The 17,566-nt window shown below is 46.4% G+C and overlaps 1 protein-coding gene across 1 annotated transcript in view; it reads right to left on the bottom strand.

Annotated features, from left to right (window-relative positions):
- LOC147340357 (P antigen family member 3-like) overlaps nt 1-17,566 on the bottom strand; it is a 68,522-nt gene that overhangs the window by 42,268 nt on the left and 8,688 nt on the right. The gene's annotated exons all lie outside the window — the stretch shown is intronic.

Here is a 17,566-nt window from a genome sequence, read left to right as displayed (position 1 = left end):
GTTGCATTCTATTCCTAGTTTGCTGTCTTGAATATAGATTAATATTCATCAAACACTTATATTGCATCAATTGTGATGATCATAGAATTGTTTTCCCTCCATTTTTCTATTAATGTGGTGAATTACATTGGTAACCTCATACATGTAAACCACCCTTGCACTTCTAGGGTTAAAAAAATTGGGTCATAACATATTCTTTAGGTGTAATCTACATGTTAATGCATATACATACATATATATACGCACACATAAAAAATTCATAAAAGCCTTTGGTCTTCTTTTGAATAAATGGGTTTACAAAATGTGCCACCCAAATCTCATACGGTGTCCCTGATGAAATCATTGACAGAGAAACATTTTTAAAAACTTAATATATAGAGAAATGGAATGCCAAAGCCATTGTTAAAGGTTGTAGGGAGACAGGAAAAGAACTGCTGTCAAATTGCATGGCAAATGGCACAGCATATCTTTCACACAATTCTGACTTGCCTTCCAAGGGTTTTTGGGTGCAGGGAGAGAACAGCCACAAACATCTTTTCTTCTCCTTGACGTCCTCCATTGGCTTGATAGTCACCAGATCTCAGAAGCCCTCCAGTTGGCTGTGAGTGTGTGTGTGTATGTGTGAATCACTTAGTTGTGTCCGACTCTTTGCGACCCCACGAACTGTAGCCCACCAGGCTTCTCTGTCCATGGAATTCTCCAGGCAAGAATACTGGAGTGGATTGCCATTCCCTTCTCCAGAGGATCCTCCCAGCCCAGGGATCGAACCCTGGTCTCCTGCAGATTCTTTACTGTTTGAGCTATGGGGAAGTCCTCCAGCTGTCTGATTCCTCCCTTATATCCTTATTATTAATATAATAACAAAACACTTACATCTCTGAGCCCCCATCTGCATCCTCATCACCAAAAAAATATATTTCTGCAACAAAGGACCTACTCAGACTTCACTCTGCTTAGCAAATAACAGAATTATAAATAGCAGCTGTTGTGCCCTTACAGAGGTATGAAAATCCAGGTCCAAAAGGATTGAAAATGGGAGGTTCAAATCTACCATGAGACTTAAATAAGAGTATCCCATCTTACCAAAAAGTATGTGAAAAAGCCCCTAGGTCTTGGAGCTGTCTGACAAGATTAGATCCTAGCTAGAAGAAAAGGGAAAGGAATGAGGGGAACTTCGTGAGACAAAATGACTTGAGTCTTATCTGCTCTGTCTCATTATTGGCTATGACATGACATAACTGGGCTTCCCTGGTGGCTCAGACGGTAAAGAATCCGCCTGCACTGCTGGAGACCTGGGTTTGATCCCTGTGTTGGGACGATCTGGAGGAGGCCACGGCAACCCACTCCAGTATTCTTGCCTGAAGAATCCCCATGGATAGAAGTGCCTGACGGACTATAGTCCATGGGGTCACAAAGAGTCAGATACGACTGAGCGACTAAGCACAACACGTGACATAACTAAGATTATCAGTACTGGCTCTGATACATACTGAGTGAAGGTGAGAAAGGTATTTACATCCTTTGGATCTGTTTCCCCATTTCTAAAGTGGAAATTACAAGTTTACAGTAAATATTTGTTATGAAGAATAAACAAGATAACGTGAAGTAGGCATTACATTGCAAATGGATGTGGCTTATTCTACTCCAATTTTTCATTTAAACATTTACAATTACAATTCTCTCAGAAGTGATACAGATTTTGAATTTGAAGTAGGATATAAGGTTAACTTTTAAAATGAACTGGACTTCAGAAACATATTTTGTCTAAGTAAATATATTGATTCAATAGCAGATTCAATAGCTGGTATCAGACATGGCATGCATTCTAAGGTTGGTTTGTTAATGAGGACTGACAAGGCTACCCTGAGTCATAGCATGTAGTGAAAACCGTGCTCCTTGCTGTGTGTGATGACAAAATAAGCCAGTATTCTGGTCACGCAACATCACACAACTCAACACCAGACTCTGTCACGTAGTCAGGCAGCCGGTCCCTAAGTCGCAGCGCAGGAGCTACAGGGCCTCAGGGCACCACTGCAGTTGTTAGTTTGGCTTGTCACCTTCTACGGGCTTGGCCAGTAAGGAGACAATGAACCCGTAGGGATTCAGATTCTACCTTACAGACAGTGCAGAAGCAATATGACCCTGGTGTCAGTTGCCTTGTCCCTAGTCCAGTGGTTTGATACTGAATTGGAAGGCCTCAGTAAAGGCACTACAGGTGGTGGGTCTCTGCCAGGAAGGAGCCCACAGTTGTGCCCTATGGCACTGAGCAGCTCTGCAGTCCACAGCTGTAGTCTCAGCTGGCACTAGGCAGACCATCCTATGTTCAACTGAAACCAGAGGTGGATGAGTAACAACTTTGTGTCACCTCCAGCTGGATGAGGAGGCAGGTGAGAAATGGCCTCATAGCTCTTCATCAGGCTGCTTATCTCCCCTTGCTGCAAGAGCAATCAGGAGGTTCTCTGACAAGGTTCAAGCCAGCCTGCAGTTTAGCCTTGCCTACGTAGCCTAAATGGGGACATGCAAGGGCACCAGGGCACCAAGACAGAGTCACACTCCTACAGTGTTTTTTGGAACAAGACACAAGGCTTTATGTATGATGCTACAAATATGACACCTATATACTGACTCCTACATGGAGGAGATCCTTTTCCTGTCAGTCATATAAATATTCCTTCATTGAGTACACACACATTGATTACTACCATGTCTCAGGACGTGTCTGCAATGCTTGAAATAACAAGACCAGTGATGTGAGGTGGATGATGGGAATATCACACTGGTGGGCCAGACAGACACATAAACAGAAAAGAAGTGCAAAGGAGAAACAGGGAATGGACCTAAGGGAAAAGCCAAGCAAAACGGTGAGCAGGGTGGCCAAGAAGCAGGAGGAAAGCTAGAAGATAAGGTTCATTCTAAGAGTGAAAGAGGTTATATATAACACAGTCGTGCTTTGACCCAGGCTGTGGATGAGAGTCACAACCTCCTCTGCATCACTGCCCCTTTTGAGGGTGGTGTCTGGGAGTCTAGAGATTCTGAAGGGAAAGAAGGAAAATACATAGTGCAGGGGGTACGTGCACCCGCCCTGATAGAGATGCAGGTGCAGCTTGTTACAGTTACCAGGTGGGGATGAGCAGACTTGGATTCGGTGACTCAAGAAGAAATGTGCAAATGAATGTAAAGGGAGAAAGCACATGGAGAGGGGGTAAACAGCTCCAAATCCCATATCTGTACCTGGGTAGGTGCTCCATTACTGTCATGAGAAGGCTCCCTGGTCTCAGCTCTGGGAGGGAGTGATGAGCATTCTAAGGACCCATCATCACCTAAGCAGGGGGCACTGAGTGTTTGAAGACTTAAGTCTCATCCTTTACCACTGACAGACACAGAAAGCTTCTTAGTCCTGCTGAGAGTGGGGCTCTGGAAGCTTAGGGAAGCTCAAAGGTAAGGTGGAGGTGGTGGTGGTTGTTCAGTCGCTCAGTCGTGTCCAACTATTTACTACCGGTGGCCTGCAGCATGCCAGGCTCCTCTGTCCTCCACTATCTCCCTGAGTTTGATCAAATTAATGTCCATTGGGTTGGTGATGCTATCTAATCATCTCATCCTCTGTCGCCCCCTTGTCCTCCTGCCTTCAGTCTTTTTGCATCAGGGTCCTTTTCAATGAGTCAGCTATTCGCATCAGGTGGCCAAAGTATTGCAGCTTCAGCATCAATCCTTCCAGTGAATATTCAGAATTCATTTCCTTTAGGATTGGCGGGTTTGTTCTCCTTGCTGTCCAAGGGATTCTCAAGGCTCATCTCTAGCACCACAATTCGAAAGCATCAATTCTTTGGCACTCAGCCTTCTTAATGACCCAACTCACACATCTGTACATCACTACTGGAAAAACCATAGTTTTGACTCTACAGACCTTTGTCAGCAAAGTGATGGCTCTGCTTTTTAATATGGTGTCTAGGTTTGTCATGGTCTTCCCTGGGGGCTCAGCGGTAAAGAATCTGTCTGTTATGCAGCACACTTAGGAGATACGGGTTCAATCCCTGGGTCAGGAAGATCCCCTGGAGGAGGGCATGGCAACCCACTCCAGTATTCTCATCTCGAGAATCCCCTGGACAGAGGAGCCTGGTGGGCCTCTGTCCATGGGGTCGTAAAGAGCCAGACACTACTGAAGTGCCTGAGAATTCATGTAAGCTAGGTTTGTCATAGCTTTCCTTCCAAGGAGCAAGCGTCTTTTAATTTCATGGCTGCAATCACCATTTGCAGTGATTTTTGAGCCCAAGAAAATGAAATATGTCACTGCTTCCACTTCAGTTCAGTTCAGTCACTCAGCCGTGTCTGCGTCTTTGTGACCCCTTGAACCGTGGGTAGCCCATCCCCTCTCCAGCGGATCTTCCCAACCCAGGAATCAGACCAGGGTCTCCTGCATTGCAGGAGGATTCTTTCACAGCTGAGCTATCAGGGACTGAAACATTTCACATTGTTGTTCAGTGGCTCAGTCGTGTCTGACTCTTTAAAACCTTGTGGACTGCAGCATGCCAGGCTTTCCTGTCCTTCACTATATCCCAGAGTTTGCTCAAACCCATGTCCATTGAGGCAATGATGCGATCCAACCATCTCATCCTCTGTTGGTCCCTTTTCCTCCTGCCCTCAATCTTCCCCAGCAACAGGGTCTTTTCCAATGAGTCGGCTCTTCACATCAGGTAGCCACAATATTGGAGTTTCAGCTTCAACATCAGTCCTTCCAGTGAACACCCAGGAATGATTTCCTTTAGGATGGACTGGTTGGATCTCCTTGCAGTCCAAGGGACTCTCAAGAGTCTTCTGCAACACCACAGCTCAAATGCACCAATTCTTTGGCACTCAGCTTTCTTTATAGTCCAACTCTCATATCCATACATGACCACTGGAAAAACCATAGCCTTGACTAGATGGACCTTTGTTGACAAAGTAATGTCTCTGCTTTTTAAGATGCTGTCTAGTTTGGTCAAAACTTTCCTTCCAAGGAGTAAGCATCTTTTACTTTCATGGCTGCAGTCACCATCTGCAGTGATTTTGGAGCCCAAAAAAATAAAGTCTGTCACTGTTTCCACTGATTCCCCATCTATTTCCCATGAGATGATGGGACCAGATGCCATCCTCTTAGTTTTCTGAATGTTGAGCTTTGAGCCAAATTTTTCACTCTCCTCTTTCACTTTCATCAAGAGGTTCTTTAGTTCTTCTTCACCTCTGCAATAAGGGTGGTGTCATCTGCATATCTGAGGTTATTGATATTTCTCCTGGCAATCTTGATTCCAGCTTGTGCTTCCTCCAGCCCATTGTTTCTCATGATGTACTCTGCATATAAGTTAAATAAGCAGGGTGACAATATACAGCCTTGATGTACTCCTTTTGCTATTTGGAACAAGTCTGTTGTTCCATGTCCAGTTCTAACTGTTGCTTCCTGACCTGCATGCACGTTTCTCAAGAGGCAGGTCAGGTGGTCTGGTATTCCCATCTCTCTCAGAATTTTCTACAATTTATTGTGATCCACACAGTCAAAGGCTTTGGCATAGTCAATAAAGCAGAAATAGATGTTTGTCTGGAACTCTCTTGCTTGTTCCAAGATCCAGTGGATGTTGGCAATTTGATCTCTGGTTCCTCTGCCTTTTCTAAAACCAGCTTGAACATCTGGAAGTTCGCAGTTCACGTATTGCTCAAACCTGGCTTGGAGAATTTTGAGCATTATTTTACTAGCGTGTGGGATGAGTGTGATTGTGCAGTAGTTTGAGCATTCTTTAGCATTGCCTTTCTTTGGGATTGGAATGAAAACTGGCCTTTTCCAGTCCTGTGGCCACTGCTGAGATTTCCAAATTTGCTTACGTATTGAGAGCAACACTTTCACAGCATCATTTTTAGGATTTGAAATAGCTCAACTGGAATTCCATCACCTCCACTAGCTTTGTTCATAGTGATGCTTTCTAAGGCCCACTTGACTTCACATTCCAGGATGTCTGGCTCTAGGTGAGTGATCACACCATCGTAATTATCTAGGTCATGAAGCATAGTTAATGAATTTTTTCCTGGAATTCCTTTGCGTTTTCTACGATCCATGGATGTTGGCAGTTGGATCTCTGGTTCCTCTGTCTTTTCTGAATCCACGTTGTACATCTGGTACTTGTTTATTGACATACTGTTGAATCCTAACATGATGGATTTTGAGAATGACCTGGCTAGCATCTGAAATGGGTACAGTTGTGCAGTAGTTTGACCATTCCTTGGGATGACCCTTCTTTGGCATTGGAAAGAAAACTGACCTTTCTAGTCCTGTGGCCACTGCAGAGTTTTCCAAATTTGCTGGCATATTCAGTGCAGCAATTTAACAGCGTCATCTTTTAGCATTTGAAATAGCCAGGATTCCGTCAACTCCACCAGCTTTGTTCACAGTAATGTTTCCTAAGGCCCACTTGACTTCACACTCCAGTATGTTTCATGTTGTTTCCATTGGCACAACCAAATTCATCAAAAATTGTGAACTTGTGTTTCAGAAGCCACAACAATTCGTACTCAATGTGGGTGCCACAAAACTTGAGGCCCAAAGTAAAGTCTAAACATTGAAAATACCTACATTCCTTTAAAGACAGGCGTTTACACTTTGAAGTGAAGCCAGGTGAGTCCTGAGTCCCAGGTCACGGAGCCGCTGGGCTGGAGGTGTGGCTGAAACTGAGGCGGCCGCACCTTGAGGCCCTCTCCCTGTGTGGAGAGAGGGCCTGCCCCAAGGACGAGAAGAACAGGACCCTCAGGGGTCTCACAGTCTAGCAGGGATGCAGGCACATTGCTTCAGGCACCAAATATTCATTGAGGCTTTTCCTGGCTCTCTGTGGTGGATACAAGTGGCCAGCCCATAGAAATCCCTGTGCTGGACTTACTCTCCCCAAAGGGGAAGGGGTAGGGGTAGGAGGCACCCTACCTCATAACAACCCAGGACATTCTACAGTGTGTTAAAAGGGGGTGGTGCTGTGATCAGATACATGTAAGTCCTGTAAGGGACTGGTACTGTGGGCACCAAGGGGGAAAGCTGCAAGTCACAGTATTGAACAGAGCAACCCGGGCGGGCTTCATTGAGGAGCTGATATTTTAACAAAGACTTGAAGGGGGAAAGGAGTCAGCACAGCAGACATCTGGGGTCAGGATATTGCAGAAGAGGGAACAGTGGGGATAAATGGGGGGGGCAGACACTGCCAGGAGGCCAGGGCAGCTGGGAGCAGGGAGTGAGAGTTGAACAGAAAGCGGGGACTAGATACCGCAGCACTGGATAAGCGTCTGCTCTGTTGGCGAACCAACAGGGACAAGCAGGGGTCATAGGTGCTGATGGACATGCCTGTGCCAGGCCTGTGAGGGAGGCAGAGGCAGGACAGGGGGAAAGAGCAGAGACAGCTGAGGTGGGGCAAGCAAGGAGTGAGAAGGATGCACGAGGGGCATCTCTGAGTGAGGCTGACGGCCTTCCCTGGACTCGATACACCATTCCTACCTGTACTGGTGTCCCCAACTCCATAGACGCCTGTGCTCCAGGCACAGTGTCAGAGACTTCACTAGCAGCCTGAGGTCATTCAACTGTCCATCGTCTGAACACATAGTTGTGGGGCCTACATTTCCACTTGGTCCTTGGGAAACGTTCAGTGACCTGAATGGTGCTCTCAGGATCTTGACCCCAGTTCCACTGTGAGGCTACAACTGTGGCTGATGGGGCAACAGAGTGACCCACATGTGTGTAATGAATCTTCAAGCTGCTTTGATCAGGAGTTTCCAGAATTAGGGGTCATATGAAATATGCACCCCAATCCCCACCCCAAAAGGGAAGAGAATCTGATTCCACAGATGTCCTGCTTACTCCATTCTCCTGTGTCATTATTAACACAAAAGTAACTGGTCCACGAAGAGCTACGCTTTATTGACTGAGAATTTACCTTGAGTCCTGGTGCTTCGTTCATTCAGGAAGTAGTTCTAAGCAGGGACCAGACACTATGTGTCCTCCTACTGCGGCTGGATTGGTTAGGCATGATCGGAACTGTCCCCTGCAAGCAGATGACTGCCACATGCTGTGTGAGAAAAGCGATGGCAGGATTTAAATTATAGAACTCTGGGAACACAGAAGAGAGCATCTGACCCCTCCCATATGTCCGGGGGTGGGATGTGGTGTGGGTCCCTAGTCAGGACACATTCTCGGGGGGACGGGGAGATTTCTTGAGGTGGCACTTTCACCTTCCACAGTTTACACACACATGAGCAGAAGAGCACAGATCTGGACACAGGTGATGCCAGACAGACTTTCATTCCCAGTTGTCTCCAGAGCACCATGGCAGCTGGGTCATCTCCAGTGCTGTCTTACAGCCACTAAAAACACTTCCTGTGCTTTGGCGTGCCTCCTGATTCCTTATACCTGATAAATAGAGTGAGACTGGTGGAGACATAACTGGGGTGGGGGCTGGTTGCAAAGCCTCTCTGATATGGCAGAGTGCCTCCCCGCCAGGGAAGTTAAAGTCCTGCTTGGTGTTGCCTCTGGAGTAACCCTTTCCTACCAGCGGACTCCAGTTTCTTGGCTGCAAGGCAGCTCCTCCTAAGGAGCACACAAAGGGGCTTAGGACATTTCAGGGTGGCTTTGCCCTACTGGGTACGCCCGTTTCACAAGCGGACAGGAGATTGGGACACTGATGGCTCTCCTCTCATGGAACAACATCTGCATCTCGGTAACTGAAACACAAGCCACGCGTGTTGTTGTGACTGCAGAGAAGACTGGCTTTGCACTCAAGAGAAAGTAGGGCGTGACTCCCAGATCCAGCTTTTACTGCATCAGCCACCTAAGATCTTTCAGCTTGCTTTCTTGTATATGAGAAGGCTGGGGTTCATCCATACCCCTCTGGGTCTGAGGGGAATAAAACCACACATACCTGGCTCCCACAAGCTCCATAAGCAGGCTCAAGGTGAGTCATTTACACTGCCCCGCCTCCCCGTTAGGGACACATCAGTGGGGAGGGAGGCATGCCAGAGCCCCTGAGAGTCTACTCCATCCTCTGACTGGGGTGGGGCTTGGGGTGGGGTGGTGGAACTGGTGCCATGTCCAACTATTTAATTGGCTTTACATACAACAGGCACACACTTCATTTCATATTTAGGTGTGTTCTGCTCAGAGGAGTTGTAGTGAAGGGAGTCAGTCGTCACAGTTGAATCTGTCGCAGGTAGAAGCAGCAGTGGGGTCGCTCCCTCCACTGGCCATCGCAGGAATGGCAGTTCCCTCCATGGGTTGATGGCACCAGGTGGAGACACCTGAGGAGTTGCAAGAAGGTGCTGTGACGTTCCTTAAGAGAGTCCCCATACTGAGCTGGCAGCTCATCCTTGCCTCCCTGATGACCACAGGGACTAGTAAATCAAACTCCTGCACAGGGAGGATGTGTCAATATACTTCATCTTGTCCTAACACGAACTCAACACTATAGAGTGAAAAATAGTGAAAATCTCATCAACGCACAGTGTGTGGGTAGGGCAGCTCAAGTCCTGTTCTGTGTACTGGGTCACAGACACCGTAAAGTGACATTTTGAAATTTCCATGCTTTGGCTTATCCCTCCTCACTGTGAAGCAGGTGGTCACCCTGGATCCCTTTATGCTTCCAATGCTGTGACCAAATTCAAAAGGCCATATTCAAAGAACAACGGGCCCATATAAAGCAAGAGGAGAGTTTTTCTGTCTGTATCCTATTCTTAGCAAGGAAGCCTTTCCCAGACAAACTCTGCCATCAGATTGCATTTCTTATCAGCTCATCATGCACCGGGGATTCATACTGAAATCTTCACCACCTTCCATTTGGTAAAAATATCAAAACTGTTAACTGTGACTTTTCTCCCAGGTACTCCCCAGGAAAAACGGAAACTGCTCTACCCAGCCTGGCAGCTGAACCTAAGAAGGAATCAGGCAGATGAGGAGGGAGAAAGGGCATGTAAGATGGAGGCAAAGGCAGGAGTGAGATTGTGAAATCGGTGGGTGGGGAGGGGAAGAGAGGGGACAGGGGGTGGCTAAGGAGTAGGAGTGTGAGCACACCGGCCATCTGATGAACAGAGAGAGGTCTGGGTGGCTGGAATATCAAGTGGGGCCTGGAGCAGAAGGAGGGTGTCTGGTGAAGATCGGGCATTTGGGGGAAGACAAGACCTGCTGTGCCTAGTCCAGGAGGCTGTACAGTATCCTAAGAGCAGCGGGCAGCCCGTGAAGAGTTTTGAGCAGGGGTGTCATGCCCAGATTGCACTGAAGAAAGCTTCCCTTCCTCAGGCAGCAGGACAGACCATGTGTTGGAAAGCATCAGGATTGCTGGTGCTTGTCAAGGAGAGAGATGAGGGTGACCTGGCCTAGGGAACTCACTGTGCTGATGGAGAGAAGGAACAGGATCTTACTTAGACTTAGGAGGCAGAGAGGTGAGGGTTGATGATTGAGAGTGTGCTGAGAGAGAGGCAGCAGGCAAGGATGGCTTTAAGCATCTCTGGCCTAAGCAGCTGGGGAGATGGCTGCCTTGTACTGAGTCAGGGGACAGTAAAGGAGGTGCAGCTGTGTGGGTAGCGGGGGTTGGGAGGGATGGCTGCAGTTGGGCATGTTGAATATTCCTTGCCTGGGGGACTCAAACACTTACTATCAGAATGACTTGGGGGAGCTGACCTAACTTCTCTGTGCCCATGATGCCTCATCTGTGATGGGGCAATGAGGCTAAGAATTAGAAAAAAGACTAATTTCCTGTTTCATTGCTTTAGTCTAGGAGAACGTTCTCCTTTTACATACAAGTGCTGTCTTACTGTCAGGTATTCCGTCAGTAAAATGGGAATGTATCTGCTTATCCATATATCTGCTTGGTTTTACATATCTGCTTTGTGTATTTTCACCATGTGGTATGTATTGTCAACCGTAAAGAGAAATAAACTCAAAGGAACAAGTGTTTCTTGTCACATGCATGCAGAATGGCAGTCCATCAGCCTGTCTCTCAGAGAAACAGCCCCCTTTAGAACCTCCTACTGTAGCTCCTCACACCCTCCAGGGGGTGGGTAGAGGCCTGTGGGACCCAGTGTGTCTTACACTTCTCTTCCCTGTGAAGGCATCTCCGGTGTCCCAGAAGTTGCCTAGCACTTGTTGAGTGCAGTCTCCCTGCAGCCCTGTCAGTTGACTAGGGGAGTCTGTAGTCAGGAAGAGAGTGCTGAGCCTGATGTGTGGATCTGGAAACCATCACCCTGTGGTGCTGAGCTGGGAGGTGATGAAGCCACAGACATCTAGATTTGAATCAAGGTCCCACCACTTGTTCCCTCTGTGACCGTGGGCAAGTTACTTACAGTCTGCGTGACTTAGTTTCCTGAATTGAAGAGGATGATGATCCTATTCTGCGATAATGACTCCTTTTTGCTGCCTTCATTTAGATTACCAAAAAAAAAAAAAAAAGCCTTTTGAGACCTATACAGTGATGTTCAAGTGTCGATTATTTCCAGAGTAAAAACGGAACCTATCAACAAAGATATGAAAAGATGCTCAACCTCACTCATCGTTAGAAAAATGCAAATCAGAGCCACAATTAGGTATCTTGTCACAGCGGTCAGAATGGTCATCATTGGAAAGCTACGCACAATAAATGTTGGAGTGGATGTGGAGAAAAGGGAATCCTCTTGTACTGTTTGTGAGAATGAATGCTGATACAGCCACTATGGAGAACAGTATGGAGGTTTCCTTTAAAACTGGGAATAAAACTACCACGTGCAGTGCCGTGCTTAGTTGCTCAGCTGTGTCCGTCTCTTTGCAACCCCATGGACTGTAGTCCATGTACTCTGCCCATGGGGATTCCCCAGGCAAGAATACTGAGGTGGGTTGTCATGCCCTCCTCCAGGGGATCTTCCCAACCCAGGGACCGAAGCCAGTCTCCCGCAGTGCAGGCGGATCCATTATTGTCTGAGCCACCAGGGAAGCCCATAAATACTGGAGTGGCTAGCCTATCCCTTCTCCAGGGGGTCTACCCGACCCAGGATTTGAACTGGGTTCTCCCACACTGCACATGGATTCTCTACCAGCTGAGCTACCACGGAAGCCCATAAAACTACCATATGACCCAGAAATCACACTCTTGGGTATATGTCCTGAGAAAACTATAATTCAGAAAGACACATGTACCCAAATGTTCCTTGCACCAGTATCTACAATATCCATGACATGGAAGAAACATAGACGTCTGTCAATGAATGGATAAAGATGTTGTGGTACATGTATACAATGGACTGTTCATCAGTTACAAAAGGGGATGAATTTGAGTCATTTCTATTGAATTGGATGAAGCTAGAGCCTGTTATACAGCGTGAAATAAATCAGAAAAACAAATATACTACATCAACACACATATGTGAAATTTAGAAAAACGGCACTGATGAATCTATTTGCAGGGCAAGATTGGAGTCTCAGACATGGACAAGAGAATTATGGACACAGCAGGCAAGGAGAGGATGGACTGAATTGAGAGTATAGCACTGAAATATACAGATTACCATGTGTAAAATAGATAGCTAGTGGCAAGCTTCTGTATAGCACAGGAAGCTTAATTTGGTACTCCGTAATGATCTAGAGGGGTGGGGTTCGGGGGTGGAAGAGAAGTTCAAGAGGGGGGGGATATATGTATACACTTACAGCTGATTCACCCTTGTCCTACAGCAAAAATTAGCACAACATTTAAAGCAATTATAATCCAATTTTCAAAGGTAAGGGGTGTTCGAACCTCTCTGCCTTTATACTTATTTACTGGCACCAGCATGAAAGATGCTCATATTTACCATGCTGACAAAGTTCAATTTCACCTGAGCTGTTAAGAAAAGCCACACTAAAGAAATCTCTGCAGACTTTCATGTCCCCAAAATGACTTAATGCAAAGCACCACCCTTCCCTGTCTGAATTTGGTAAGACTCATCCAAAGTATCCAGTGACTCCTGGGTTTACCTACCACAAGGTCAAGTACAGACCTTCCTCCTTGTCATTAAAGGGCAGACACAGACCATCCAACTCCTTGTTTTCTGTCTCATGACTAGGAACGGTGATTAAAGGTCAGTTCTCCTGAAACTAGCTAGTCACAAAGATAATCATTTCCTCTTCTGTCGACGAAATTTGCCCCTACATGTTTTCCGCCCTGCAAAGGTCCCCACTGTCACTTCTCTACTACTCTCTGTGGAATGAAGTACAGTGCAAAACCACCTTGCTGGCAGTCTGATCTTCAGGGCTGTGGTGCTCTCCCAATTGCAATCGGTAGAAATACAGCCAGTGTCTCTAATAGTTTGCTTTTACTCTTTCCTAGTGTGTTACTAGTAACAATTGGTAGAAAAACATGCAAGTAACAGGAGCTGCTCCTCACGTGGACAGGCGACAACACAAATTACCAGGCATCAGGGAGAAGCCCCCGCCTTCCGATCCCAAGAGCCGACCATCACCAGCTGTCATCTGTGTGGAAGGAAACTTCCTGCGACTCTAGCAAGGATGGTCCCTCCTAGCCTCCAAGCTGCTGGGAGAGGACCTCCGGGCACGCGGTCGAGAGGACCCGGCACTAACTCCTCATCTCTGAATCCCTCCCCACCCTTCTGCCATTGTCCCGGTGGAGGAACCTACTTGTCTTCAGGCCATTCCAGGCTCCCTCTGAATCCACTACAACCCAGGGAATATGCAGGAAGATCCTTCTATAAGGAAGGGAGGGGTAAATGTCCCATCTTTGTGACGTCAAAACCAGGCCTGCAAACTCCTCACCCCTGAAGGCGGGTAGGCTCTGTAGGACGCTGGAGGACTCCTCTTGGCGGTCTTTACCCTTCTATTCCACACACACTAAGGATGGGAGGCCGACCGCCGCCCACTCCCGGCTTCTAGCACGGGCGGAGGATGGGAGGCACTGCATTGGCGTCCTGCTGTTGAGAACCTGATCCTGACAAGGAATGTGTGACAGCGAGGGGTAGAGAGAGGGACAGACACGCAGAGGAAGACATCTATCTCTCTAGGACCAACCAGGTGTGCCTTAGTGTCACAGGACCAGAATCCTCTTTAGCCAAGTGGGATACATGTTTTCTCAGAACAGTTATTTTCCCCAGATGCCCCACCACTTCAGTAGCAGATGGCGGTTGGACAGTCTTCAGTTGAGTTCAGTTGCTCAGTCGTATCCGACTCTTGTCGACCCCATGGACAGCAGGACACCAGGCTTCCCTGTCTGTTACCAACTCGAGGATCCTACTCAAACTCATGTCCATCCCGTCAGTGACTCCATCCAACCATCTCATCCTCTGTTGTCCCCTTCTCCTCCTGCCTTCAATCTTTCCCAGCGTCAGGGTCTTTTCCAATGAGCTGGTTCTTCTCATCAGTTGGCCCAAAGTATTGCAGGTTCAGTTTCAGCATTAGGCCTTCCAATGAATATTCAGGACTGATTTGCTCTAGAATGGACTGGCTGGATCTCCCTGCAGTCCAAGGGACTCTCAAGTCTTTTCCAACACCACAGCTCAAAAGCATCAATTCTTCAGCATTCAGCTTTCTTTATAGTCCACCTCTCACATCCATACATGACTACTGGAAAAAAACAAAGCTTTGACTAGACAGACATTTGTTGGTAAAGTAATGTCTCTGCTTTTTAATATGCGGTCTAAGTTAGTCATAGCTTTTCTTCTGAGGAGAAAGTGTCTTTTAATTTCATGGCTGCAGTCAACATCTGTAGTGATTTTCAAGTCCAAAAAATAAAGTCTCTCACTGTTTCCATTGTCTCCCCATCTATTTGCCATGAAGTGATGGGACCGGATGCCATGATCGTAGTTTTCTGAATGTTGAGTTTTAAGCCAACTTTTTCACTCTCTTCTTTTACTTTCATCAAGAGGCTCTTTAGTTCTTCTTCACTTTCTGCCATAAGGGTGGTGTATTTTTCACTCTCCTCTTTCAAGTTCATCAAGGGGCTCTTTAGTTCTTCTTCGCTTTCTGTCACAAGGGTGGTGTCATCTTCATATCCGAGGTTATTGATATTTCTCCCAGCAATCTTGATTCCAGCTTATGGTTCATGCAACCAGGCATTTCCCATGATGTACTCTGCATATAAGTTACATAAGCAGGGTGACAATATATAGCCTTAATGTACTTGAGAAACCCATGAACAGTATGGGCAGTCTGTATGTGACTTATTTCTCTTTCTCTCTTTGCAGATTGCCATTTTAAACTGATATCAAAACATCCTATGGACATTAGTCGCTGACCAGGATAAGTGGGCTCAAATCGGTGTTCACCAGGTTCAGAAGTAGGCTCTTTCCTTGGCATCAGCTTCCTCCTCGCCTCCTGTCCCACGTCACAAAATGAGACAAAATAATGAAGTATTTTCAAGGGAAATGATTTTCCCATACTGAAATCATCACAGGTGTTCTTTCTCCAGAGTGTGTGAGTTAGACCTTGATGTGACATAGGAATAAGTACATACTTGTAATAGGCTCCTTGAGTCCTGCCTTGGTGTGTAATGCCTTTGAAAACTTTTATCTCCTGAATCGACCAGTACCAGTGCATAGTAATTTAAAAAGGAAGCCATCTTTGGTTGTCTGGTTTCCTGGAGCACAGCTGATCCTGGGCAGTAGACCTCTGCTGAGGTCAGAAATTTGGATATGTGATTAGTTAGGGGTTTCTATTTGTATTTAGATTGTTGTTGATTAGTCCCTAAGTCATGTCCCATTCTTTTGTGATCCCACGGACTGTACCCACCAGGCTTCTCTGTCCATGGGATTTCCCAGGCCAGAATACTGGAGTGGGTCGCCATTTCCTTTTTCAGGGAATCTTCATGACCCAGGGATCAAACCCCAGTCTCCTGCATTAGCAGGTGGATTCTTTACCACTGAGCCACCAGGAAAGCCCTTGTATTTCTGATACCATTGCCTTATATTTGACACACCTCTATTGGCTGTATTACATACGTCTATGCTCCTGTGTGTTAAGGTTGCTTTGCTTGTTTGTTTTGTCAGAAACAGAAAAGTGAAGTGGCATTGCTTGCTTAAGTCTCTCAGGGAACCAGCAACAGTAAAAATGTATTAAAAAAAGTATTTCCATATCTTAAGGAGATGAATTTCCACAACTCCCTATGAAGGGGTTTAGTCTCCTGCCTAGAACGTACTGACATTGAATGAACTCTTTCATGAGTGGTCATTTTAGGAAAGAAGTGGTTCTACTCTTTTTAAGTGATTATTGGCTACATTTAAAATTATGCTTGAGATTGTGTGAAATAGGTAAGTAAAACTACAGATCCCAGTGATCCATTTTCTTTACCCTGCATGTGGATGCAATACAAACTCAGTGTAAACAATGAGTTTGGGTAGAGCCAACATGCCCTGCACGGACATTTTGTTTATAAAGTGGACAGACTGGATGTGCTAACAGGAAAGCTACAGTTTGTTCAGAAGATTATTTATCTAATAAAGGAGGACCTAGAGCCAAGGGAATGTGTAACGTGGTGATTGTGAGCTAAAATAGGTGACAACATTGAGAGAGTGGTATTATGAATAGCGCAGAAACCTTCACATTTCAACCCACACAGATGAAAAATGGTCAGGACCACTACCAAGCAGTGTGACCTTGAGTAAGATGCTCACCCTCTCTGATCCTCGGTTCCCATGTCTGCAAGTGGGGACAATAATATTCTATGTTATCCCACCCCCAGGTGAAGCCCATTCCTGACCCTCTGATCCCAGCCTATGCTGGCTCCTGAGGCCAAGGCTCTCATCACACTTGTTTCACCATTTGTCGAACAGGAGTGTCTAGTGTCCATCCCTTCCCACTTGGCTTCCTATTTATTCTATATCTTGGACAATGCATTACCTCCTGAGACTGAGTTCTGTCCTAGGCTATGGCTGTTTTCAGCACTGTGCTGAGGGCATTGATGACCAGGTGGGCGCTGGGGGGATACTTGTTGGATGAATACAGCTCGGATAGCCAGGCTACTTTATTTCATGGGTAAGAGGTGTAACTTCCACTCATCCTGCCATTAGCAGGATGGACGCTTTGATCCTGCTGATCAGTGTCCTGGGCAAGTCCACAGGAGCCCTGTCACCCTGCTCTCCTCTCTTCCTCTTGCTTCCATAGCTTCTTCTACTCCGTACCTTTCCTGTGCCCTCCTCTGTGCTCCCACTGCTCTCCGTGTACATGTACACTGTGCTTGAGCCCATCCATTCCCCTGATTTCATGTTGTGTGCTGTCAGTTACCTTTCTGATTAGGTTCTTTGAGCAGTTTTCTCTTTACTCACAGTCCAAGGTAGATGCCGCAATACAGTAAGCATCATGGGTCTCCTTTTATTCTTTTTCTTTCATTTTCTCCTTTTTTTTCTTCCTTTTTTCCCTTTTATGAGGAAACAATACAGTGTGTGGGTACGGACACTAGCTCTGATTCTAGACAACCTTCCTTGCACCCAGTTCTCCCACTTGTTATCATCACACCTTGAGAAATTAAATTGGCTCACTGTGCCATAGCAGCCTCACCTGAAAACGGGTGAATTATTCTGAATAATGACATGAACTGAGCAGATTGTATTTGTGAGTATGGAATGAGAT

This window comes from Bos grunniens, chromosome X (genome assembly GCF_055505025.1).
Source record: "Bos grunniens cultivar Pamir isolate PY7600 chromosome X, Bosgru_T2T1.0, whole genome shotgun sequence".
NCBI lineage: Eukaryota > Metazoa > Chordata > Mammalia > Artiodactyla > Bovidae > Bos > Bos grunniens.
The sequence above is the reverse complement of the archived record's forward strand: the minus strand, read 5'-3'. Positions and strand labels throughout refer to the sequence as shown.